Source organism: Palaemon carinicauda, chromosome 20 (genome assembly GCF_036898095.1).
Source record: "Palaemon carinicauda isolate YSFRI2023 chromosome 20, ASM3689809v2, whole genome shotgun sequence".
NCBI classification, from domain to species: Eukaryota; Metazoa; Arthropoda; class Malacostraca; order Decapoda; family Palaemonidae; genus Palaemon; species Palaemon carinicauda.
Window position 1 is genome coordinate 13049143 of NC_090744.1, and position 27575 is coordinate 13076717.

The window sequence follows — 27575 nt, forward strand, 5'->3', positions numbered from 1 at the left end:
ATAACCCAAAATCTTTTTTGCCACGTTACCAAACTAGATGACTAAAAACCCTTCAAGATTTCTAAATTTACAGTTAAATAAAACATTAATGGGATCTAATGCACTTTATTTCTTAAATATAACTGTATTTTGTAATACTATTTTATAAAATATATATTTTATATGGAAGAATTTTAAAGCTCAGACAATAGTTTTTTCTTTTAATGAAGGATCCTTGCCAAGAGAAAATTTGGCATCAGTCTCTTCTAATATATTTGTATTATCAATTTATATATATATATATATATATATGTATATATATATATATATATATATTATATGTATATATATATATATATATATATGTATATATATATATATATATACATATATATTAAGAATTGAATATATTACTCCAAATAGAAATAATTTACTTATTTTAATATATTCGTCCCGTATTATTATTATTATTATTATTATTATTAGCTAAGCTACAACCCTAGTTGGAAAAGCAGGATGCTATAAGGCATATATGGGCTCCAACAGGGATAAAAGCCAAGTGAGTAAAGGAAATAAGGAAATAGATAGCATAGTGTGCTCGTGTGTACCTTCAAGCAAGGGAACCCCGTCTTGGATTAGAGTTCTCTTGCTTGAGGATACACTCGAACACACTATTCTACCTTATTTCTTTTCCTCTTATTTTTTTCTTAAGTTTTTAGTTTATACAAGAAATATCTTTTCTATTTTTTTTACTGTTCTTGAAGTATTTTATTTCAATTGTTCATTACTTCTCTTTTAGTTTATTCATTTCCTTTCCTCACTGGGCTATTTTTTTCCTGTTGGAGCCCCTGGGCTTATAGCATCCTGCTTTTCCAATTAGGTTTGTAGCTTAGCCAATAATAATAATAATAATATTAATCTGGTTAGTCCAAGTCCCAGTAGCACTCAAGTAGTAGTATCTCGACGGGTGGCAGGTACCTTGGCCAACCTACTACTTGCTGTGAAATAATTTCGAATTTTATATTTTCTCATCTAGTCATAGCATTTTACTGTACTGAAAATTCGTTGGTAATTATATTAAATTTGAAGGCCATGCCATTCATTTACAATTGAAATCCAGTGTTTTATACGTCATAATGAAAGGATAATATTGAAGCTGTAACGATAAATTTAATTGGATGAAATATGATATATTAAAGATATTCATAATATATCATTGTGATTTACGAAAGTATATGGTAGATAAATGGTTTAAAATACATTTCCCTTCGTGGCTCGCAACGCTGTTGGAACGTTGACAAAAATGTAAACAAACTAAGTCAGTGTAGTCACGTGACCTAGTATGTGTGGTGATATTGCGCGGCAAGTTTCGTTCAAGAAAACCGTGTCTCTCCTGCTACAATTAGCTTATTGTAAGTATTTTCACGCAATTAGTTGTTTTTAAACATCCAATGGATAAACTAACATCTCGGTGTACTGTCTAAGACGTACTTTTTGGTATTTGCTGGCAAAGACAAGACTAATCGAGAATCAGTCTCATGGTAAGTAGGTACGTGATTGTCTACAATTGTGTAACAAAGTTGGCTGTTGTGTTTCTACTGATGGCTGGTATAAGCTAATTCTATCCCAGAAGAATGCCATTGTAAATTAAATTACTCGGCTGTGTATAGATAATTTGTGTAACTCGACTGGCCAACATGGCCTCTTGTCATCTCTTTGGCCAACCCTGCCGTAGATTTAAACTGCTCATGCTATGGCCTCCATTATATTTATGAAGTAGGAGAAACTATTTTAAAGTAGATTTATTCAATCTACGTCATTTTTATATGAAAAGCAACCTAAGTGACTTATTTTTCGTAATTGTAGTAGCAGTTTATTGTAGTCTTGGTATTGGCCTTACTTTAGGTATCCAAATTGTGATTCTGAATGGGTTATGGACAGTAAAGGTTTAAAGGCTGCTCATGAATGGCAGAGGCAAGGGACAGTGACATTGCAAGCAAGCAGGACAATGCCCTAGACTAAAGACTGACCATATATGCATATGAACTGCGCCCTAGGTAGGACGAAGGGGGCCAGGCAATAGTTGCTGATGACATTGCAATTAAACCTATAGGCTCCCCCCAATCTCCCATCCTTAGCTCACAATTATGGTGAGGTTGCAGCGACCAAAGGAACTAACGAGTTTGAGCGGGACGCAAACCCCAGTCTGGCATTCACCAGTCAGCGACGTTACTCCATCGGCCGTCACAACCCTAAGCCTGTTGTAATTACCCAAACAGTTTATTGATGAATTTTACCTTTAGTATTTACCTTTAGTGTGGTCATATGGTACCTGAATAGGTTAATTTGACTAATACCAAAGCTTAACTTGGTATAGGTGGGCAAAGCCTACCCAGAAAATAAGTTGGGATTACCCTATACTGGTTAGGTAGTTGAGGTTATTATAGGTTTTGCTTCCCTGTACTTTACTTGTTATTGTGGATTCCATGCTATTTCTTTATCCCTAAACCAGCCATAGTTTAAGCTGCAAATTTACCCTCATTCCTTATCTGCTCCTACTTTTAAGTCTTCTGCCATATCCCTGCTCCTATTTCCTTCATTCTTGCTTTCCATTCTCTTCGGGTTCAGGGACGAGGCATAGCCTCTACAATAGCTCGTACTATAATCTAAGTATTTTGAGTTTACTTTCTTTTATGCTGCTTTGTCATTTTCTCTACATCATGTATAATATTCATTTTGTATTTTCTAAATTTGTTTCACTTAATAAAAATGAACCTATTATTTTTTTAGGTCTTCCTCTTAGGGTTGCGGAAGCTCGGTTATTTCATTCCTTTTATATATTCCTGGCAAAAAACAAATAATGGTTTAAATGACCTTCAATTCTCATTGCTAGACTGTAGAGGCCAAATTTTGTGAATATGACCCATGCAATGTCATTCCCGATACAAACGTTGTCTCTTGTGTGATAACGCAGGGTAACCAGACGTCCCGTATTAGACGTTATTGTACCATATTTATGAAATTTGTCCTGTGTCCCATATCAACCATCTTTGGGTCCCGTATTTTAAAGATCTGAAAAAATATTTATTGTAGTGAAATTTAAAAAAATATTTTTATAAGGATTATGGAAAGGCTTTCATCATAATATCCTTTAAAACTGCAAAACATGCTTGAATGCAATATTCTGATGCCTCGATATATGTAATGAATGTAGCCAAGTCTCTGCGTGTGTAACTTTACGAAAGTTGTGTGTTGTGTGTGTATGTTGTTCAACTACCTCTCCAATTTAAGTATCCCTTATTTCATTTTTCTAAGTCTGGCCACCCTGGAGGACACAGGTATCTAATGTAGGCTTAATACTCTATAGTATGTACATGGTGTTCTGGGTTTTGATTCCAAAGGTTGCTGATAAGAACTTGAAATATTGACCAGAATGTCTCCTTAGTAGTTAATTACCTCTGCCAACAAAGTTGGAAGGAGGTTATGTTTTACCCCCTGTTTATGTGTTTGTGAACAATTCCCTGGCTACTATTTTAATCATAGAGTAATGAAACTTGCAGGGATTACCTGTTACGTGAAAAGCTGGAAAGGGTTAAATTTTCTAAGGTCAAGGTTACAATCAAGCAAAATTTCCAATTCATGTAATCAGCCATAGGTTTGCACATCGTGGTCACAGGGACTTCAAACTTGGCTCATATTTGAGCGTACAAAAATCCACACCAATTAATACATGTTAGGGTTGAGGAATAAGCTCCCATGGCGGAGGTAAGCCCTCTACTGAGTGCTCCTCCAGTATTTATTAGTTTTTGCCCAGAGATCTTGTAATGTACAGTAGTTGCTACTGGGGGGGAGAGAGGCGTGCAGCGAATCAAAACAGAACAGCTTGGAGGAGTTATCCGAGAATGATTCATGTGACTCGTGCAGTGACCATGTTTTGTTCCGTAACTGAAATACAAACCACGCTATTTACATGGGGTAATTACTTCGGTGTAGCTGAATGACGAGCCACAAAGTTTTAACGAGGGTTTCCTACCCCACCGCTAGTTAGCGGGGGGGGGGGGGGGGGGGTAGGGAGGGGGTAGCTAGCTACCCCTCTCCCCTCACACACCCCGGTGAATAGCTCACTTTACTTTTGGCTCGGAGAGACGACAGACCTGTCAGCACTCTCCTCTTTGTTGACTTTTCAGTGTGTGTGTGTGTGAAGTTGGCCTCTATTACTTGTCATGCGTACGTGCCCTGGACTTTCCGGCCGCCCTTGTGGGACCTTTATGTCGGCCGTGGACACGGATCCTCACTCCTTATGCCCTCAGTGTAGGGGCCAACGGTGTGATAGGTCTAACGTGTGTATTGAGTGTAGGGCGTGGTCTACCTCCCAGTGGGAGAGGTTTGCCCGGCGACGTAAGAAGGCGGCTAAAAGGGATCTTTCTCCTTCTGAGGGTTCTCGGAAGAGAGAAAATCCCAGGTCTTCTTCTTCCGGCGCCCTTTCCTCCTCCGAAGCTCCCGCTCGAGCGGCCTCTTCCGAGAGGCCGGCGAGTGGTAGCGTAGACCGTAATGTTGTTGATGTCATTAACCGATCCCGGGGTGAGGGAGAGGTCGTTGCCTCCCATAGCGAGGCAGCTGCCCCTCCCCCCTCGGAGGAGGTAGTTATATCTAATAATGATCTTTTTCAGCTTTGGGCTTCCTTGGGGCTGCAGGGTTCGCCCTCCAAGGAAGCCCTGTTTGACATGATCAAACGGGGTGCGGCCGCCGAACAATCGTCAACTTCAGCGGAGATAGATCCTCTGTCTGTGGTTGACGTTGTTGTGTCGGAAACATCCCGTGGGTCTGGCCAAACGCCTGTTCCTGTGGCTGCGGTAGCGGAAGGCTCTGACTCCCCCTCCGAACATACTTCGAGGGAGGAGCTTAGTCCCACGGTCTCTCCTATCGGTGATACTCCCTCTCGGGGAGTTCAATTATAGAGACTCCTCTTCGGAGGCCCATTGATGGTCAGCCTGCTGATCCCACGGCCCCTCGTGGGCGTATAAGGCGGAAGGCTCGTCCTCCCCTTCGCCGTAGAGGCCTTCCATCCCCCTTCAAAGGGCTTAATTGGCGCCTCTTCGGCTCGTCGTCACCACAGTCCTCTGCGGAGGAGACGACTCGCCGTTCTCCTGTCCTGCCAGCTACCAACCTAGACCTCTCCGGGGATCGTTCGCGATCCCCTTTGGAGGATGGTCGTCCTTCGGGACAAGGTGACCTGTCGCCCAGACCATCTATGTCTAAAGCTCCTGATGCGCTTTACGCGCCACCTGATCCTGCCTCTGCGCAATCTCCAGGTCCTTCGGGGCTGCAGGGACTTGAGCGCGAAACTGCGCCTCGCCCCTAAGCGCAAGGCACCGCCTGCTCACCCGCCTGCTGTTGCTCCTGTTGATCCTGACATAGCGCCTCGGTGCTCACTCTGAGGTGTTCGCGCCGCTGTTCCTGTCACGCGCCAGGGTTCCCCTGCGTGCCCACGCCCTTCGGCGCCCTGTCGCCCTCCAGCAGTTCCTGAAGTAGCGCGCAAGCGCCCAACTGCGCAGTCGCGCCCTGCTCCTAATATAGCGCCACCGCACTCACCTGCGCACACGAGGCCAGTTCCTGATACGGCGCCTACGCGTCCACCGGTGCCCCAGTGGTCACCTGTGCCCACGCGCCCCCCAGTTCCTGTTTCATCGCGCGCGGTCCAGGAAGTTCCGGAGTTGGCGCGCAGGCACCCACAGGTTCCTGCGGACTCGTCGCGCCTCTCGGGGGATAAGCGCGACACACCAATGCGCGGGACCCATCGCGGCCACCTAGGGAGATTCACGATTCGCGTCTGCGTGCAGTTCCTGCACCAGCGCCCACGTGCTCACCAACGCGACCACGCGTCACTGCAGCTCATCGAGTCGCCCCAGAGGCTCCCAAGTTAGCGCACGGGCGCTCACGGCCGCCTCTGGGCTCTCCCTCCAGACCGCACGAGCTTGCTACTGGTACAATCGCGCCCTGTTCCTGCTACGTGCCCCGTTCTTGTATTTAAGACAACTGAGGTTGCCTAATGAACTCCAGAGCGCCCTCACGCGGCTCACCCCGCGCAGCCTCCGCAGCAGCGCACCCCGGTGCGACCACACCCTGATGCGCGCCCACGATCGCCTGCGCGACCAGCGCTCCCTCAACCGGTTCTTCTGGACACGCGCTCAGGCGCCCCCGTTATCTCGCGCTCTTCGGGGCCGCGCCAGGTCGCTGCGCGCCCTCGCATTCGACCTCCTCCTGTTCCAGCTCCTGATTGCCGCACGCCTACGCCATCGCCTACGCGCTCTCGCGATCATGTTCCCGCTCCAGCTGCTGCGCGCCATCGCTCCTGAACACCCACCTGCGCGCCATCGCGCCCGCCCACGCGGGTGCGCACGAGTTTCCAGCATCGCGCCATCAATCCACGCGCGACCCTGATTTGGGCCTGATACACGTGCCCCAGTGCGATCGCCGCCAGGCGGACCCTTCCTTTTCGCGCTCCCCTCCCCGCAAGCGCAGACCAGCGCGCTCGCCAGAGGGGGAGCGTTCCCCGGACAGGTCTAGGGATTCTTCTCTGTCAGCCCTGCAGGCGAACCCTCGTTTGTCGGCTCCTCTTAGGGATCCCTCGATCCCCTTCCCTCCAGAGGGAGTGTCAGACAGCAGCCCTGGTTTGGCACCCTACTCGGAGTTCTTGTGCAGGCGGTTAAGCCAGCCCTCTCTGATTCGAGTTGCGAACCAGCGGCAGCTTCCTCCCCCCTGAAGGGGAGGAGAGGAGTCTCTCCTGTGGTTCCTCCTCCGAGGCCTATTCTGTCCCCTCGCAGATCCATACGCAAGGCTCCTACTCCCCCTCAGACCTTCTCGCCCTCCCCTGCGGAGGAGGATTACCCCTCCTCAGGAGAGTCGGAAGAGCAGGAATACTCCCCCATCGCACCAATGTAGGAGGTTCCTCCTCTTTCCTAGAGGTCTTCTCGTCCAGAGGGGCGCTCTTAACGAGAGAATGCCTTGATGAAGTCATCGGGCTTCAGCACGGCATATCATTCCCGTGCTGAAGGCTTGTGACGGGCAAGAGAGCTCTCGAACTGGGGAATTTCTTTTCTCAGTTTGACTCTAAATTTCTCTCATTATTTTTCTATTACTTCTTATTGCTTATTCCTCCTTCATAATTATCAGCTGTCTCCAACCTTGGCGTCAAAACTCTCTTACCCATTTCACTGCCCCGGTTTTTTTAGAGGGGACATTGTTCCAGGATCGGTTTTTATTTCAAAATCAATTGTGGGAGCTGTGGTGGTCTTGCCAACTGCCCGAAAAGGTTTGGACACCTAGGAGTGTCAGTATTCCCATACTGGCACGCGGAACTATCTCGTAGGAAATTTGGCCTTCGGATTCCAGGGGTTGGCGATTTCATAGAGATAGGACTCTCGGCATTCTGTACGGTTTGCCTGCCACTATGATTAGAGTGGGGATGATTGTATTCTTGAAATGCTCTCAGTCCCATCAAGCGGGTTTGGCATACACTTGAGCCACTCTAATCATAGTGGTACCATCCCTTTGTGGTAGGGTAGGGAGTGGACATTTGGTAAGCAGCTTTCGCAGGTGTCATTGGTGGAGAAATTAATTCCAGGAAAGGCTAACGGTGTCTTCATTTGGAATTTCAGACATTCTTAATATTTTCTCTCCCTTAAACTTTATTTTTTATCATTGTTTTTTTTTCATTGTTATTATGACCCCTTCCCTCCCCCCAAAAATAATTAATGAGTAAACTTAATGTTCCCCGTACCCCTGGATCAAATGGCGAACCCCAGACACCGTTGACGACTTCTGATTGTTTAAGTAAGGAAAGCTCTGTTGACAACCTCGGCAATAAAAAGGATTCCTCCAACAATACTTCTCTGACCAGTGTAGTTAAAGACAATTTATCGGCACTGGTGGAAAATGATTCTTGTAATAACAGTAATACTTTACTCTCTGGTTCTGGCTCATTACCAGATCCAACAAAAAATCTGAAAATTCTCCTCTTAAAAAACATACCATTTGGTTGTAGCTATGACATAATTCATGAAGCCTTCTGTAGATTTGGGGCAATCAAAGAAATTTTATTGGAGCTTAATGGTAGTAAAGGCTTTTGGGAAGCTTGGGTATCATTTTCAAGTTTTGAGATTGCTTTAGAAGCAAATAAAAATTTAGAGAGTATAAAAATTGACAATTGTTTGATTTCTGGGATTCTATGTGATAAAGCACCAAGACACCTAGAGGTATATAAACCAGAAGAATGGATGGAAAAAGAAATAGAGCATAGACTTCCAGAAGTAAGAACCCCCAATCCCCCAACATGGATAATTGCATCTGGGAAAATAGATAATTATAACTGTTATATGATTAGTAAATTTATACAAAAAAAGTTGGTTTAATTAAAAGTAAGGATATTAGCAGATACGGTAAGCAATCTGTTTTGATTAATGCAAAATCAGATACTCAAGCTCACATGCTTTGTTGCATGAAGATTGCAGAAATTGATCCTATTAAGGATATTAAACCACATATGAGCTTCAGCTATGGTAAAGGAGTAGTTTTTGATAAAGATCTAAATGAATTTTCAGAACCAGAAATTCTGGACATGTGCCCTGCTAATGTTTGGAAAGTAAGTAAGATCCCTCAAACAAGCATGGTAGTTTTAACATTTGAAACCCCTGTTATACCAGATCATATAATTATTGAGAATGAAAGAGTACGTGTTCGAGAATATAAACCTAGGCCTTTACAATGCTTTAATTGTTTCAAGTACGGTCACCCTTCCCGGTACTGCAATAATACGAAGATCTGTATTAACTGTTCTTTGTTAGAACATGGCCAATGCAACAGAGATACAACCTGTGCAAACTGTAAAGATCATCATAAATCAAATGATAAAAGATGTAGAGAATACAAGAAAGAAGAAGCTGCAATCTTGAAAGCAAATGCTGAACATATAAGTGTAGGTTATGCAAAGTATTTACTCAATCGGCAATTTAATTTTGCTCGCGCGGTTAAGATGCCACCAAAAGATTATAATCCACTACCCCTTACTACCACAGGGGGACCAGTGGTAGCACCTGGCCCGTCAGGTGCATCTCCCTTAGTGGTAGTAGCCCAGCCATCTGGGTCAAGTGCTCAGCCTATAAAAGCCAGAGCACAAACCTCCAAAGAGGTCAATATGGTTTCCAATACACCAAAAGTAATGTCACCGATAGGAGCATCTCCCCTAGAGGTAGTAGCCCAGCCTTCTGGGTTAAGTGCTCGAACTGTTGAAGTTCTAGCACAATCCTCCAAGGAAGCCAATGTGGCTTCCACCACCTTAAATGTATTGTCTCAGGCAGAATCTCTACCTGATTTGATGGAGATTGGAAAACAAGATCTTCCAAAGAGGAAAAGGTCCCCATCATCCTCACCTTCATCTAAGTCAGGTAAGTGCCCTACTGCTCATGATCCTAAGGTTGACTCTTATAAAGATCCTAGAAAGAAAGAAAAGAAGAGTGGTGGCCTAGTAAAGCCTTCCATCTCCAGGCCTTACATGGCTTCATCTGAAAAGTCCCAAAAGACAAATGAGACAAAGAAAAATAATAACAAAAGATAATGTCTATCATCCAGTGGAATTGCAGAGGTCTAAGTACTAGCATTGAGCAAATAAAAACTTTAACCAGGGACTCAGACACGAAGGTAATTTGTCTACAGGAAACCAAGATCAGTGACAAACCATGTAATCCTGGACTCAATTATCATTTTTGTAGATCCCCTCCTTTGCAAGCTGCAAGAGCTCAAGGTGGTACAGGTTTTATTATTCACAAATCTGTAAAATTTGAAACAATCCTACTCAATACACCACTACAGGCATGTGCAGTTAGAACTCATATCGGGAAAAAAAAATTACTTTATGCTCGCTATATATTGAACCATCCTTAGAACTTTTCCTCTAAGATCATGCTGGTAATCCAAGAAGGCTTAAACTTTCTGACCTTCAAGACCTGATCAATCAGCTTCCTGCCCCTTTTATTTTAATGGTTGATTTTAATGCAAAGCATACTTTATGGGGTGGAAATGTGTGCGAAAGATGGGGTAATCTTGATGAAGAATTAATTGACAACAATGATGTAATACTAATGAATGATGGTTCTCCAACTAGGTATGATGTATTCCACAACTCTACATCAGCCATTGATTTGTCAATCTGTTCCTCATCCATTCGATTGGACTACCTTTGGTCAGTAAATGAACACCTACATGACAGTGGCCATTGGCCAATAATGTTGAATTATGTCCATAATCTTCCTTCTCAGTGTCCACCAAAATGGAAGATAGACGAGGCAGACTGGGCAGCTTATGAAAACTGTTCACACACCGATAAAGAGTATGATGAATTTACATCTCCAGTGCATGCCTATCAACATCTTGAAAATATTATTGATGATAATGCTAGCAAGTTATACCTAAAACATTCGGTTTACCTCATCGCTCTGTAGTTCCTTGGTGGAGTAAAGAATGTGCCAACGCAAGAAAAGTGACCCGAACTTGCTTCAGAAGATACTTGAGAACAAACTATGTAGCAGATAGAATAGCGTACCTCAGAGCCTGTGCCAAACAAAAAAGAACTTTTAGAAAAGCAAAGAGAGCATCTTGGAAGAAATATATATCTAATATTAATACCAAAGCTCCTTCAAAGGAAATACGGGACAAAATTAGAAAATTTCAAGGTAAATTCGTCCCTAAGCCTCTACCAATGTTAAGGGAAAATAATAGATATATATCTGACCCCAAAGATGTAGCGGAGGTTCTTGCTAAGCACTTTGCCCTTGTATCAAGTGCTGACAACTATTCCCCAGCATTTCAACAAATTAGAGCATCAACATCTGTTGTTCCTCCTGCTTCTTCAAATACTGAAGCTTTTAACCTGCCTTTTAGAATGGAGGAGATGCAAAATGCTATCTCTAGCTCTTCTTTAACTGCCCCAGGTGAGGATGGCATCCGGTAGGAAATGATATCACATCTTCCAGTGGATACCAAGGAATTTTTATTAGAAACCTTTAATGGTCTATAGGCTTCCCATACATCTCATGATTCCTGGCATACTTCAATTGTAATTCCAGGCCTCAAGTCTGGTAAAGACCCAGAACTGCCATCTAGTAATAGGCCCATATCCTTGACCAGTTGCATATGCAAACTATTTGAGAGAATGATCAACAACAGACTTGTGTGGTATCTAGAATCAAAAAATCTTTTATCTAACAGGCAGTTTGGTTTTAGGAAGAACCGAAGTACTCTAGACCCTTTGCTGATGTTATCAAGGGAAATTTCAAATGCCTTTTCTAACCAAAACCAGGTGGTGGGTGTCTTTTTTGACCTCGAAAAGGCATATGATACCACCTGGAGGGGTGGTATTTTAAAGCAATTGTCCTTGTGGGGTATAGGAGGACATATGTTCTCTTTTATTGAAGAATTTTTATCAAACCGCTCAATTAAAGTGAGAGTAGGGTCAGAACTATCTTCATCCTACATGCAAGAAGAAGGTGTCCCCCAAGGTAGCGTATTGAGTGTGACCTTGTTTGCTGTTGCTATTAATAGTCTCATGAGTCACATACCTCCTGGCATACAAGGATCACTATTTGTCGATGACTTTGCAATTTATTGTAGTGGATCATCTGCACTACAAGCATGCCAGAATCTTCAAATTGGAATAAATGCTGCTTCCGCATGGGCAAATTCTCGTGGATTCATGTTTTCTACTCAGAAGACCAAAGCCATTCGCTTTACTCGTACTCGTAAAAGGGAAGAGATCCCCACCCTTTTCTTAAATGATTGCATTTTGCCATATGAGGATATTGTCAAGTTTCTTGGAGTCATTTTCGACAAGAAAGTGACATTTGGTCCCCATATAAATGACGTATCTATCAGGGTTAAGAAGTCACTGAACATTCTGAAAGTGATATCGCATTTTGATTGGGGTGCTGATAGAACAACTTTGCTTAGAATTTCTACATCTTTGTGTCTGAGCAGGTTAGACTATGCATGCCAAATATATGGGTCAGCTACAAAGACTGTACTTGGAAAACTTGATATTGTTCACAATGCTGAGCTTCGCATCTGCACAGGTGCTTACAGAACATCTCCCATTGAGAGTCTCTATGTTGATTCTGGCTTACCTCCCCTTTCCATTCGCAGAGAGGAGTTGAGTTTGAGGTTTTTAGCTAGGTCCCTTGCTGTGAGAAACAATCCTAACTGTAAATATGTTAGGGCGCCTTTAGATCGGGTTCCTAACAGATCTAGAGTGCCTAAGCCTTTGGAAGTACAGCTGAAAAATGATGCTAGAGAAGTAGGCTTGTTAACAGCACAGATAGCAGAGGTAGGATATCCCAAGTCTCCTCCTTGGTGTAATCCACCTGTTAAAGTATGTTTTACGGCAGGAGGGAAAAATACCTTACCTAGTAGGGTAATGAAAAGTGAGTTTTTAAATCATGCTGCTCAACATCATGGGAAACATGTTTTTACAGATGGCTCCAAATCGGCTGCAGGAGTTGGAAGTGCAGCTGTGGTGGGGGATATTGGTATTAGAAGGAAACTCCCATCCTCTTGTTCAATATTTACTGCTGAGCTGTACGCAATAATTCTCGCAGTCCAACATATTTTTAATAATGGCAACCAAAATAGTTTTTATACAATTTTTACGGATTCCAATAGTGTTTTACTCTCATTAAAACAAATTATGCCTGGCCATCATCTAGTACAAGAGTTGCAGGGCTGGTTAGTACTTCTGCAGTCTAGGAAGAGTATCAGTGTTCACTTCTGTTGGGTCCCTGCCCATGTTGGGGTGGATGGAAATGAACAAGTAGATAAGGCAGTAAAGGAAGCTTCAGGGCTAAGTAATCCATCCCCCTTGAGTATTCCTTACAAAGATCTTAAAAGTGAGATTCATCTTTACTGTAAAAATAAGTGGCAAGCTCGATGGTCTGAACTGACCACCAATACAAAATTGAAACAAAGCCACCCATTGGTGGATAAATGGTCATCTTGTAATTCTACAAGTAGGAGGGATACCATTATTTTAACTAGGCTGCGTATTGGCCATACACATGCAACGCACAATTATTTAATGAAGAGTGGGGAAGGGAGACAGGCCCCTCTTTGTAATACCTGTCTAGTGACAATGGATGTTAAATATATTTTAGTCGATTGTCCTGTTTCTAATCTTCAGAGGAGGACACATTTACTCCAGGACAAACCTTTAAGAGATATACTGGGGGAAAACTGTAATACCCTGAACTTGAGAAAATTTATACAAAATATTGGATTATATTACGAGCTATAATTGATTTTATGAATTTATTTATTTGTTTTACCCTTTTGATCCCTATTTATTTCACATCTAGATTTTATTGTATGAAAGTGTTGCGATTTGTATTAAAGGTTAAAATGATACTAAATGGTGTGAGTATACAGATATGATTGAATGATTTTTGTTATATAGCGCTGAATGGCCTTTGATGCCCCAGTGCTTGGCTTAATGCCTAAATCCTATATTCAATTCAATTCAACCTCTGGCGTGTAGTGTGTATGACTGTATGGTTAGTCTTGTGCCGTTTTTTTCACTAGCTAATGATTTTGGGTATCTTTTTGAAGATGCAAGAAGAGAAGCAAATAACTTAGCAGATAATTGGTTTTCATGTTAAATTTCTGGAATGAGATTTTGAAGAATTTTCAGATTATGGATAAGTAAATCTCTGCAAAGTGAAAATGTGAACTTGAAAACATGTGCTTATTTGTATGTATTATTATTATTATTATTATTACTATCCAAGCTACAACCCTAGTTGGAAAAGCAAGATGCTATAAGCCCAGGGGCTCCAACAGGGAAAAATAGCCCAGTGAGGAAAGGAAATAAGGAAATAAATAAATGAAGAGAACAAATTAACAATAAATCATTCTAAAATAAGTAACAACGTCAAAACAGACATGTCACATATAAACTATTAACAACATAAAAAACAAATATGTCATAAATAAACTATAAAAAGACTCATGTCCGCCTGGTCAACAAAAAAGCATTTGCTCCAACTTTGAACTTTTGAAGTTCTACCGATTCAACCACCCGATTAGGAAGATCATTCCACTAGGGACCCAGCTGTGCATTTCACTTGATGAATTTGAATGTTATGAAGCAACTGCTATGGAAATGCCACCAGATGTTGCTTACAAGAAGGTACGCAATTACGGAGATGCGCCTGATGTATATTTGAATGCCAGAGACAAATAACCACATATTACACAGTTTAAAGGTTTGAAGGTGGCTCATGAATGGCAGAGGCAAGGGACAGTGACATTGCCCTAGCAATCAGGATGATGCCCTAGAGACTGACCGTATATGATCAGCGCCCAAGCCTCCTCTCCACCCAAGCTAGGACCAGGGAAAGCCAGGCAGTGGCTGCTGATGACTCAGCAGATTGACCTATAGGCTCCCCCAAACCCCCCAATCTTAGCTCACAAGGATGGTAAGGTTGCAGACACTAATGGCACTAATGAGTCTGAGCGGGACTCGATTCCCCGATGGGCAAACACCAGGCAGAGACGTTGCCAATTAGGCCACAGCATATTTGAAACTTGGGTTAAAAAGAGAGAGATATAAAGACATATAACCAAACTTTTCTAATTGATGTACTACTACCACATAATGTCACTTCATCTAGCATTCTCAGTGCTATCAAAAGCGTATTGATGCTTATGCAGAGGATTTCAACAGTAGTTTCTCAGCTGAGCTTCAGCTGTTTCATTCATATGTGCGCTATAAATTCAGTTAAACAAAAAATGTAGAAACAAGATTCCGTCATGCTGAACTTTATCAAAGGGATTTTGACGTAGGGAAACTCTATTTTTGGGTTCGAGCCCTGTCGTCCTGATGGAAGTTCCTTCTGGCACCCCCCCGGAAACGACTATTCGAAGATATCGCGTATAATCAGGGACGTATCCTAAGATAACCATAGATATCTGCACCCCAAACAGACTTTACCCGGTCTAATCCACAAAGGGGAAGGATAGATAACGAGCGGTTACACATCCTATCACCTTCGAGTGCCCCTATGCGTCCCTGCTTCTCATTCCTTCGAACACAGCTGATAGCTAGAAGATAATACTGAGTGTGCTTTTCCGAATGTAGACATTGGCTTTCGTATATTTTTAACATCAGTGGTCACAAATTTTTCAGCTGAAAGCTCATTTTCTCATTTGAAGCATTAAAAATCCCATCAGAACAACTGGATGCTTTATCTCTTTTGAATATAAAAGCAGATGTGTTACGTTGGATCAGTTTTGAGGATCTGTTAACCCTTTTACCTCCAGGCTATTTGGAACTTTCCAACCCTTAACCCCCAGGGGTTATTTTTTTCCAAGCACATTTTGCAGTATATATTTTTTTAAATTGCTCTAACAGCCTTAATTTTCGTCTTAGAGAGGTCAGGTTGGTCTCATTCTCTTGGAAAATGCCTGAAGTTTCTCAAAAAATTATAAAAAATATGCAAAAAAAAAAAAAATGTAAATAGCAGTTTTTTGCAAGGACGTACCAGTATGTCCATGGGGGTAAAGGGATGAGTTTTGTGAAACGTACCAGTACATCCATTAGGGGTAAAAGGGTTAAAAGACTTCGAGGTTATAAAAAGCCGGGGGAAACTCTTCAAACGTAAGTGAAAGTATTAAAAATGAAAAAAAAAAATTTTTGTTACTGTTAGTTTTGTTTGATTTTGTTTAATAAAATTGTGTTGCTCGTTATGTGAATATTTTGGATTACTGTACACTTGTATGGAGCACCAAAATTTCAAGTGCTTTGGGCCTCTGAAGGGCTTAGTCCTGCCCTTCTTTGAGAAATGTATTATTGACCAGATCGGTTTGTATTCTATGTAACATCCGTTAATCAACACCATAAACGATTTGCCTGATATGTCTTTAACCCTTTTACCCCCAGGCTCTTTGGAAATTTCCAACCCTCAACCCCCAAGGGGTTATTTTTTTCCCAGCACATTTTGCAGTATATTTTTTTTTAGATTGCTCTAACAGCCTTAATTTTTGTCATAGAGAGGTCAGGTTGGTCTCATTCTCTTGGAAAATGCCTGATTATTTTCAAAAAATTATCAGAAATATGAAAAAAATAATTTTTATAGCATTTTTTAGCAAGGACATACCGGTACGTCCATGGGGGTAAAGGGATGGGTTTTGTGAAACGTACCAGTACGTCCTTTGGGGGTAAAAGGGTTAAGCTATTTTCACATTGAGATCTGTTGCATATTCATATATTGTTTTCTTTAGAGTGAAATTCCGATTTATTCCCTTATAAAGGCTAATGGTGTTTTGTTTCAATTCCAGCATCATATGAAGATGAGCGCTAGAACAGCAGCCGGGCAAGTCCAACCCCCCCCCCCCACGTGACGCCCAACCACACATCTATCTGGGATTGGACCTGCTGCCTTGCAAAGGCTAGAAAACCTCTCCACCCATCACCGTGTATAGTGAGCATCATATTCATTTAGACCAGTGGTTCCCAGACTATCTTACCTGACGCCCCCTTTTTGCTTCCAGTAGACCCGTACGCCCCCACTCCTCTCTTTTTTTTTTTATATGAAATGATTCTTACATTTATTTCCTAGCATTGTACAGGAAAACAGATTTCTGTTTGTATTACATTTTAATAATGAAAGCCACTCAAACAAATAATAGTACATTCCAGTAACTAAAAACGAAACATTTGGTTCAAAGTGAGCGAAAAAAAGTTTGAACATTAGCAAATTGGCAAAATTGAGTTGCAATTTTAAGAATAGATAATTTGAAAACATGGCATATAATATTTGGAAATACTTATGAGACTAAGGCACAATTTCTGGTCAAATTTAGCGAGATGGATGCATGTATGTAATGACAGATATTTGTTCTTTTAATGATTTCATTATTCTATTAAACAAGTAATTTCGAGCAGATGACTTCACGCCCCCCTTGTATCGTCCTCACGCCCCCCTAGTGGGGCGCGCCCCCCAGTTTGGGAACCACTGATTTAGACCTTCACTGTGGGTGGGCTTGGGAAGAAGGGTTTAGGACTAGTATGCCCATTCTCCCTATATCTTTCTCAATCTCAAGTTAAAAATATCTCATCAGGGTATGAGAGAATTATTATTCTTCAAGGGTTAGAGGAAAGAATTAGTAAAATCTGTGGTTTCATTGATATAAAGGCCTTTATTTGGAGTTATCAATGTAGTGTCTATCCTCAACTCCTTGAACAGCCTGATAGATTTCTACTCCCTTCACAGCACCATTGAATACTCTTTAAGTCCAGAAATTTCCATTTTTTTCCCTCTATTGTTTGTGTGATAATTTTGCAAAATATTCAAAATTGTTTGTCAATTGAAAGTAAACTACTTCAGCTACTGTATATTATAGAAAAAAAGTTGAGAATACATCTTTAATAGAATTTAAGTAAGGTGTTCCAAATAAGGTCCTGGTGCTAGTGGAAATTTATAGTTTTCTGTTTTTTTCTCTTTGTCAGATTTTTTCCATAAATTTAATTCTATTTTCCTCCCAGCATATTTTTTCTATAAATTTAATTCTATTTTCCTCCCTGCATATTTTTTCCATCTTATAACTTTTAGGTATTCTTTGTCAAACATTTTAACCCTTTTACCCCCAGGCTCTTTGTAAATTTCCAACCCTTAACCCCCAGGGGGTTATTGTTTTCCCAGCACATTTTGCAGTATATTTTTTTTAAATTGCTCTAACAGCCTTAATTTTTGTCATAGAGAGGTCAGGTTGGTCTCATTCTCTTGGAAAATGCCTGAATTTTTCAATATTTAACTTAGCCGGTGATTATAATAGCTGCAACTCTGTTGCTCGACAGAAAACTCTAAGGTAAAACTCGCCAGCGATCGCTACACAGGTTGCGGGTGTGCCCAACAGCGCCATCTGTCGTCCAGATACCCAGTACTCAATGTAAACAAACACTCAATTTTCTCTCTGTCGTGCTATCGACAAGACGTACTTACTCGCTGTTGCTAAACTGGAGTTTTTTCACAACTATTGGTGAAGTACATTATTCTAGTTTTGAGCTTTCGCTGTGCAGGCTTTCTCTTCACACAAATCCTTGAACTCTTTTTGATAACGGATTCTTTGTTGATGACTTTTTGATAGTTTTTTGAATTCCCCTTTGACCAATTCAAAATGGCTGACCCTTCACAAGTCCCAAAGTTTAGGAAGTGCAATGCTAGGGACTGTTCAAGGCGTCTTCCGAAGGCTTCTATCGACCCTCACACTGTTTGTTCCAATTGTCGGGATAAAACCTGTCAATTGGAAGATCGGTGTGAGGAGTGCGTTGGGCTTTCGGAATTCGATTTTATCGAATTCCAAAAATATACACGTAGGCTAGAGAGAGATAGAGTTAGGAGAAGTTCCTCTCGTTCTTTTGATATTTCCTCTCCTCATGCCCCACAACCTATTCCTTCCCCTGTAGTGGTTGCTCCTAATCCCCCTTCTGGCACTCAGGAACCTTCGATGGCTGATATGATGCGTGCCATCCAAGCTCTGGGTGAGAGAGTTGAGTCCCTTGCTAGTGACCGTAATCAACTTATGGCGGATGTGAAGGAGCTGAAGTGCAAAAGTGCAGTGGGAAGTGATAAAGTGTTGTGGATAGTGTTGCGCTTGAGGGTTCGTCTGTTCGTGCCTGTCGTCCTCCTAGTCCGGGACCTCTTGCAAGCTCCCAAGTCCAGGGGAGAAGCAATGTCGTACGACAAATGGGTTCGAGAGGCTTTAATCAGCGAACAGACGTTCCCTCCGTGGTATCGGGCGTATCTACCTAAGATCGCCCCTGCCTAACTAAGACGAGAGAGCCCATTTATACCTCGTCTTCGGAAGGTGTTTCTCGCAAGAAACCCTGGACCAAGGTCTCACGACCGTTAAAGCGCAAGTCGGTCCCTTCCGCACAAGTCCAACGGCCCAGTTGTAGCCACTGGGTCAGTTCGGACTCGCTGCAGTCATCCGATGACTGCTCACCTCCTAAGAGAGGCAAAGCGGTACCGCTTCAGACAGTTACACCGTCTGTCGCCGCACCTGCTCCTGTAGACCCTAAGTGGTCTCTACTGCAAGACATGCAGTCTAAACTAACGTCTCTTATGCAGGACTTTCGTGCGGAGAAGGTTGCTGCCTCACCAGCTAGTGCAGCTCCTTGCCTACAACCGCCCACACGATCGGTTGTGCGTCCTGTGGACGCTGAGGTAACCTTCTCACGCACACCAGTTGAGAGAGTTCCGCCACCCATGCGTTCCAGTGTGATCTGCCAGCCGCATGTTGACGTTCAGCGAAGCACGGAGGTCTCCGTTGACGTTCGTGAGGTTCAACAACCGTCAGAGTTGTTTTGTTTTGACGCGGTGCGTCAACCTCCGCAACCCAGTGTGGTTGCCACTGCTCACCCACATCAGTCCAGACAGTCTGGAGTAGACGCTGTGCGTCCCCACGCTGCTATGGTTGTTCCCAGCTCACAGACTGGGCAACAGTTCCATGACGTTGCGTCCGGCTCAGTCACGCATGCACCCGTGCGACCGGACTCAGCTATCCAGCCGTTACCCACTCCGTTGCCGTTCCCTCATCAGTTATCGGATGAGGGACTTTCTGATGATGATGTTGCTGCACACGTAGATGAACCGCATTCAGAACTGGACGAGCCTAAGTCTACGCAACCCTCTTTGGACTTTAGAAAAGTTTTGGCCCTTTTCAAAGAGATGTTTCCGGACCAGTTTGTTTCTGTGGCTCCGCGTTCTCCTCCGTCAGAGTTTGTGTTAGGCATGCCGTCAACCACTCCTGCCTTTACTAGACTCGTCCTCGCACGCTCGTCCAAGAGAGCTTTGCGGGTGATAGGAGAATGGCTGCAGTCCAAGAAGAGTTTAGGGAAGACAGCTTTTACGTTTCCCCCTGCTAGACTCTCTTCTAGATCGAGCGTCTGGTATGCCACGGGAGAAGTTCTCGGCTTGGGAGTTCCTGCCTCTGCCCAGGGCGACTTCTCAAGTCTTGTAGACTCTCCCCGCCGCCTTGCCATGAGACGCTCAAAGATATGTTGGTCATCTTCGGACCTGGACCACCTTTTGAAAGGTATCTTTAGAGCCTTCGAAGTTTTTAACTTCTTAGACTGGTGTCTAGGAGCTCTAAGCAGAAAGATCTCTCCGACAGAGAAGGAGACTTCCTTGCTCATTATGTCCTGCATGGACAAGGCCGTACGTGATGGGTCTAATGAGCTTGCTGCATCATTTGTGTCCGGAGTCCTTAAGAAGCGTGAAAACCTATGCTCATTCCTTTCAGCTGGAGTTACACCATGCCAGAGATCCGAACTTCTGTTTGCTCCTCTTTCCAAGTGCCTTTTTCCAGAAGACCTGATTAAGGAAATTGCCGCTTCTTTGATACAGAAGGACACTCACGATCTTGTTGCGTCCTCCGCTCGCAAAGCCACCCCTTTGCCTACCTTGTCAGCTAGACCAAGGATGGACACTCCAGCGTCCCGTTTTATTCCGCCCTTTCGTGGCAGAGCCTCCAGCAGAGGAGGTGCTCGTGAAGAAGGGAAACGAGGAAAGAAGAAAGGAACCAAGTCCTTTAAGCGCAGAGTCTGACTGCCAGCTTCTTCAGACAGCAGTGGGAGCCAGACTCAAGAACTTCTGGCAGACCTGGGAAAAGAGAGGCGCAGATGCTCAATCTGTGAAGTTGCTCAGAGAGGGGTACAAGATCCCGTTTGTACGGAAACCCCCTCTAGCAACGTCTCCCATCGATCTCTCTCCCAGGTACAGAGAGGAAGGCAAGAGACGAGCCTTGAAACAGGAAGTGTCTCTTTTACTAGAGAAGGGAGTGGTGGTCAAAGTCTCGGACCATCAAACCCCGGGATTCTACAACCGCCTCTTCTTGGTGTCAAAGAAGACAGGAGGGTGGAGGCCGGTGCTAGACGTCAGTGCGCTGAATGTCTTTGTCACAAAGCAGACGTTCTCCATGGAGACCACAAAGTCGGTTCTAGCAGCGGTCAGAAGGGAAGACTGGATGGTCTCTTTAGACCTAAGGGACGCCTACTTCCACGTCCCCATCCACCCGGACTCCCAACCTTTTCTGAGATTCGTTTTCGAAAAGGTTGTCTACCAGTTTCAAGCCCTGTGCTTTGGCCTAAGCACAGCTCCTCTTGTGTTTACGAGGCTGATGAGGAATGTAGCCAAATTCCTTCATTTAGCGGACATCCGAGCCTCCCTCTATTTGGACGACTGGCTTCTCAGAGCTTCTTCCAGTCGTCGCTGTCTGAAGGATCTAAAGTGGACTCTAGATCTGACCAAGGAATTGGGTCTCCTTGTCAATATGGAAAAGTCACAAGTGGTCCCATCCCAAACTATTGTGTATTTAGGGATGGAGATTCACAGTCTAGCTTTTCGGGCTTTTCCGTCGGCCCCCAGAACAAGCCAAGCCCAGTTATGCATCCAGAACATGCTGAAGAAGGAACGATGTTCAGTCAGAAAGTGGATGAGTCTGATAGGGACGCTATCATCCCTGGAACAGTTTGTGTCATTAGGAAGACTACACCTCCGTCCTCTTCAATATCACCTAGCATTTCACTGGAAAAAGGACAAGACGCTAGAAGCGGTCTCGATCCCCATTTCCGAGAAGATGAAGTCTTGCCTGACGTGGTGGAAGGACAGTATCAGCCTCAGAGAGGGTCTGCCCCTGGCTGTTCAGACTCCCAACCACGTTCTCTTCTCGGACGCATCGGACGTAGGCTGGGGCGCGACATTAGACGGTCGGGAATGTTCGGGAATATGGAACTCGAGTCAAAGAACAATGCATATCAACTGCAAGGAGCTACTGGCAGTACATCTGGCCTTGAAAAGCTTCAGGTCTCTCCTTCAAGGCAAAGTGGTGGAGGTGAACTCGGACAACACCACGGCTTTGGCGTACATCTCCAAGCAAGGAGGGACCCACTCACTGACGTTGTACGAGATCGCAAGGGACCTGCTCATCTGGTCAAAAGGTCTAAACATATCGCTAGTAACGAGGTTCATCCAAGGCAACTTGAATGTCATGGCAGATTGTCTCAGTCGGAAGGGACAAGTAATTCCAACAGAATGGACCCTCCACAAGGATGTATGCAAGAGACTTTGGGCCACTTGGGGCCAACCAACCATAGATCTCTTCGCAACCTCGATGACCAAGAGGCTCCCAATATATTGCTCACCAATCCCGGACCCAGCAGCAATTCATATAGATGCCTTTCTCCTAGATTGGTCACATCTAGATCTATACGCATTCCCACCGTTCAAGATTGTCAACAAGGTACTGCAGAAGTTCGCCTCTCACGGAGGGACAAGGTTGACGCTAGTTGCTCCCCTCTGGCCCGCGAGAGAATGGTTCACCGAGGTACTTCGATGGCTAGTAGACGTTCCCAGAACTCTTCCTCTAAGGATGGACCTTCTACGTCAGCCACACGTAAAGAAGGTACACCAAAGCCTCCACGCTCTTCGTCTGACTGCCTTCAGACTATCGATAGACTCTCGAGAGCTAGAGGCTTTTCGAAGGAGGCAGCCAGGGCGATTGCTAGAGCAAGGAGAACATCCACCCTTAGAGTCTACCAATCGAAGTGGGAAGTCTTCCGAAACTGGTGCAAGTCACTATCTGTATCCTCGACCAGTACCTCTGTAACTCAAATAGCTGACTTCCTCTTATACCTGAGGAAAGAACGATCTCTTTCAGCTCCCACTATCAAGGGTTACAGAAGCATGTTGGCATCAGTCTTCCGTCACAGAGGCTTAGATCTTTCCAACAATAAAGATCTACAGGACCTCCTTAAGTCTTTTGAGACCACGAAGGAGCGTCGTTTGGTTACGCCTGGTTGGAATTTAGACGTGGTACTAAGATTCCTCATGTCAGACAGGTTCGAGCCGCTACAATCAGCCTCCCTGAAAGATCTCACCTTAAAGACTTTTCCTGGTATGCTTAGCCACAGCTAAAAGAGTCAGTGAGATTCATGCCTTCAGCAAGAACATCGGATTTTCGTCAGAAAAGGCTACATGTTCACTACAACTTGGTTTTCTAGCCAAAAACGAGCTACCTTCTCGACCTTGGCCGAAATCGTTCGATATTCCCAGCTTATCGAATATGGTTGGCAATGAACTAGAAAGAGTCTTATGCCCTGTGAGAGCTCTTAAGTTCTATTTCAAACGAACTAAACCTTTACGAGGCCTTTCTGAAGCTTTATGGTGTTCAGTTAAGAAACCATCTTTGCCTATGTCAAAGAATGCTTTATCCTATTTTATCAGACTTAATACGAGAAGCTCATTCCCATCTGAGTGAGGAAGACCAAGCATTGCTGAAGGTAAGGACAGACGAAGTTAGAGCTGTCGCAACTTCCGTGGCCTTTAAACAAAATAGATCTCTGCGAAGTATAATGGACGCAACCTATTGGAGAAGCAAGTCAGTGTTCGCGTCTTTTTATCTTAAGGATGTCCAGTCTCTTTACGAGGACTGCTACACACTGGGACCATTCGTAGCAGCGAGTGCAGTAGTGGGTGAGGGCTCAACCACTACAATTCCCTAATTCCATAACCTTTTAATCTTTCTCTTGAAATGTTTTTATTGTTGTTTTTTGGGTTGTCCGGAAGGCTAAGAAGCCTTTCGCATCCTGGTTGATTTGGCGGGTGGTCAAAGTCATTTCTTGAGAGCGCCTAGATTAGGGGTTTTGATGAGGTCCTGTTGTATGGGTTGCAACCCTTGATACTTCAGATCCTAGGGGTCGATCAGCATCCTAAGAGGATCGCGAGGCTCCGTAAGGAAGACGTACTTAAAAAGGCAGAGTAATTGTTCAAGTCGACTTCCTTACCAGGTACCTATTTATTTTGTTTTTGTTATTTTGATAACTTCTAAAATGAAATAAAAACTCTTAGCTCATAATAATGTAAACATTTTTTGCTGGTCTCTACCCACCCCCCTGGGTGTGAATCAGCTATTATAATCACCGGCTAAGTTAAATATTGAAAAATGTTATTTTGATAATAAAATAAATTTTTGAATATACTTACCCGGTGATTATAAATTAAAGGACCCTCCCTTCCTCCTCAATAGAGACGCAGTGGAACGAGGAGAAAATTGAGTCTTTGTTTACATTGAGTACTGGGTATCTGGACGACAGATGGCGCTGTTGGGCACACCCGCAACCTGTGTAGCGATCGCTGGCGAGTTTTACCTTAGAGTTTTCTGTCGAGCAACAGAGTTGCAGCTATTATAATCCCCGGGTAAGTATATTCAAAAATTTATTTTATCAAAATAACATTTTTTCAAAAAATTATCAAAAATATGAAAAAAATAATTTTTTTAGCATTTTTTTTGCAAGGGCGTACCGAGACATCCATGGGGGTAAAGGGATGGTTTTTGTGAAACGTACCAGTACGTCCTTTGGGGGTAAAAGGGTTAAGTAATCCTATATTGTTGCAAATACCAGCCATATTGCAATGACTGTTTGGTACCCTTGACAGTGAGGCATTTGTTGATGGAATCCCCCCTCTTCAAAGGAAACATATGCATTATCTATTTGAGGCTCAGGATAAAGATGACAGGTTCATCTTTGTCAAAATTCATAGACGTGTCATACTTTTCTAGCGGTATTTTTAGATTTATTTCAGAAGTGGGTCATCTGAAAGCCATTAACTTTTTATAATGACATCTTCACTTTTATTGTTTTATAGGTAGTAGGTTAGCCAGGGCACTAATCACCTGTTGAGACACTACCGCTAGAGAGTTATGGGGTCCTTGGACTGGCCAGACAGTACTACATTGGATCCTTCTCTCTGGTTACTGTTCACCTTTTCTTTGCCCACACATACACCGAATAGTTTGGCATATTCTTTACAGATTCTCCTCTGTTCTCATACACCTGACAACACTCAAATTACCAAACAATTATTCTTCACACAAGGGGTTAACTACTGACTGCACTGTAATGGGCCAGTGGCTACTTTCCTCTTGGTAAGGGTAGAAGAGACTCTTTAGCTATGGTAAGCAGCTCTTCTAGGAGAAGGACACTCCAAAATCAAACCATAGTTCTCTAGTCTTGGGTAGTGTCACAGCTCTTGGGTTAGAGTTCTCTTGCTTGAGGGTACACTCTAACACACTATTCTATTTTATTTCTCTTCCACTTAATTTTTTATAGTTTATATATGAATGATCTAAATTAAGGTTGGTACTGCTCTGAAAATATTCTATTTTGCTTTTTTATTACAGTACTTCATTTTTAGTTTATGTACTTATTTCCTTTCCTTACTGGGCTATTTTTCCCTGTTGGAGCCCTTGGGCTTACAGTATCTTGCTTTGCCAACTAAGGTTATAGCTTAGCTTTTTGTAATAATACTATTCGAGTAGCAGTCAAACATGAAGATTGTCTATTCTCAGATAATTTCCCCGCATTGCTTTTTATTTCTCCACACTGACTTGTACTATATTTCTTAATTTCCATATATATTTTATGATTCATTCATAGAATCTGATTCATCTAGATTTAATCTATAAATTCGAAATCTGAAGTTAATGGAATTATCATCGGTGACAAGGGTGTCCGTAACAAAAATCTTCTCTTCACGGACAATTTCCTAATTTTCCCCATATCTCATTTTCTTCTTCCATTCTTACTTGTACCATATTTTCTTAATTTTCCATATATTTTACTATTCATCTGCTTAATATGATTCATCTGGATTCAGTTTATGAATTCAAAATTTGAATCGTTTATGAAGTTGTCGGCAAAAAGGCCGTTGCCTGAATGGCCTCTTCACCGATAATTTTGTGTGTTGCTTGAGGGTTGCTTACATGCATCTTCCCTTTCAATTAGACAACTCGCAAAATAACTGACCCAGTAACTTAATCCAAAATCAGTCGCACTAGCTGGAACGTGAGAAGGAAAAGCACTTGTTATGGATGGCTTGAGGGCCGAGATGTTGAAGGAAAGGTGTGTGACTGTACTTGAATGGTTGGTGAGATAGTTTTATATATGTTTTATGTTGTCAATGGTACCAGTGGACTGTGTGTGTGCATCTAATGTTCCACTATACAAAGGTAAGGGAGATGTGCATTCAAGGGGTATTAGTTTGTTCTGTAGTTGGAAAAGTGTAATAGTAGAGTGCTAATTATTAGGATTAACGATACAACAGAGGATGTAATCTTAGAAGTACAGAGTGGTTTTAGAAGGGGTTTTATGAATCTGATTTTTACAGTTAGGCAGATATGCGAAAAGTATTTAGCAAACGGCAAGGAGGTGTATGTTGTATATATGGATCTGGAGAAAGTTTATGATGGACTTGATAGGTAAGCGATGTGGAATGTGATGGTTATATGGAATTAGTGTAAGACTGTTGCAAGCAGTGAAGAGTTTATACATAGGCAGTAAAGCGTGTGTTAGGATAGGAAATGAAGTGAGTGTGTGGCGAGACAGGGATGTGGCACTTCACCATGGCTGTTCAATTTGTTTGTTGATGGAGCTGTGAGAGAGGGGAATGCTCGAGTGCTTGGTCGAAGATTGAAACTGATAAATGAGAGGGATCGTGAGTGAGAAGTGAATCGGTTGTTGTTTGTGGATGATTTGTTATTGGTTTTAGACTCGGAGGAGAAGCTGGGTAGATTAGTGACAGAGTTTGGGAGGGTATGTGAGAGAAGGAAGTTAAGAATTAATGTGGGTAAGAGTAAAGCTTATGATATGCACGAGAAGGGAGGGTGGTGCTAGGTTGAATGTCATGTTGAATGGATAGTTACTTGAGGAAGTAGATCAGTTTAAGGACTAGGGGTCTTTTGGTGCAGCAAATGGTGGAATGAAAGCAGATGTTTGTGAGAGAGTGAATGAAGGATGTAAAGTGTTGGGGGCAGTGAAGGGAGTGGTAAAGAAAAGAAGTTCTGTATGAGAAAGTGATTGTACCAACTGTGATGTATGGATTGGAGTTTAGAGGAATGAAAGTGATAGCGACAGAAATTGAATGTGTTTGAGGTGAAGTGATTGAGGAGTATGACTGGTGTATCTTGTTTAGATAGGGTTAGGAGTTAGGAATGAAGTAGTGAGGGTGAGAACGAGTGTAAGAAATGAATAACAGCTTTAGTGGATAAGAATGTATTAAGGTGGTTGGCCATGTAGAGAATGGAAAATAGCCATTGCTAAGAAGGGGATGAATGCAAGAGTTGATGGTAGATTTAAAAGAGGGAGCCCAAGGTATGGGTGGATGGATGGAGTGAAGAAAGCTATATATGATAGGAGGATTAGATGTGAGAGAGGCAAAAGTGTCTGCTAGAAATAATAATGAGGGTTAAGCTATTATGACGCAGTTCCGATAGGCCCTGCCTTGCTCCTTCCTCCGGTCGCCTTGGTGACAGCTGAGGTAGCAGCAGTAGGGGATTTCGCATATGAAGTTTCCTTTGTGGGGGATAATGTGGGAGGGTGGGCTGTGGCACCCTAGCAGTACCAGCCAAACTCAGCTGAATCCCTTGTCAGGTTAGGCGGAGCTAAGAGAAGAAAAGTCCCTCCTTTTTTTCTATGTAAAGTTACCCCCTAAATTGGG

General features: G+C 43.0%; 1 long non-coding RNA gene across 1 annotated transcript in view; it reads left to right on the forward strand.

The window, feature by feature from the left end:
• The first annotated feature begins 1271 nt into the window (after positions 1–1271).
• LOC137660155 (uncharacterized) overlaps positions 1272–27575 on the forward strand; it is an 86356-nt gene continuing 60052 nt past the window's right edge. Inside the window, exon 1 of the long non-coding RNA XR_011047641.1 lies at positions 1272–1391. This is a non-coding gene — a long non-coding RNA (uncharacterized lncRNA). The remainder of the gene's footprint in view (positions 1392–27575) is intronic.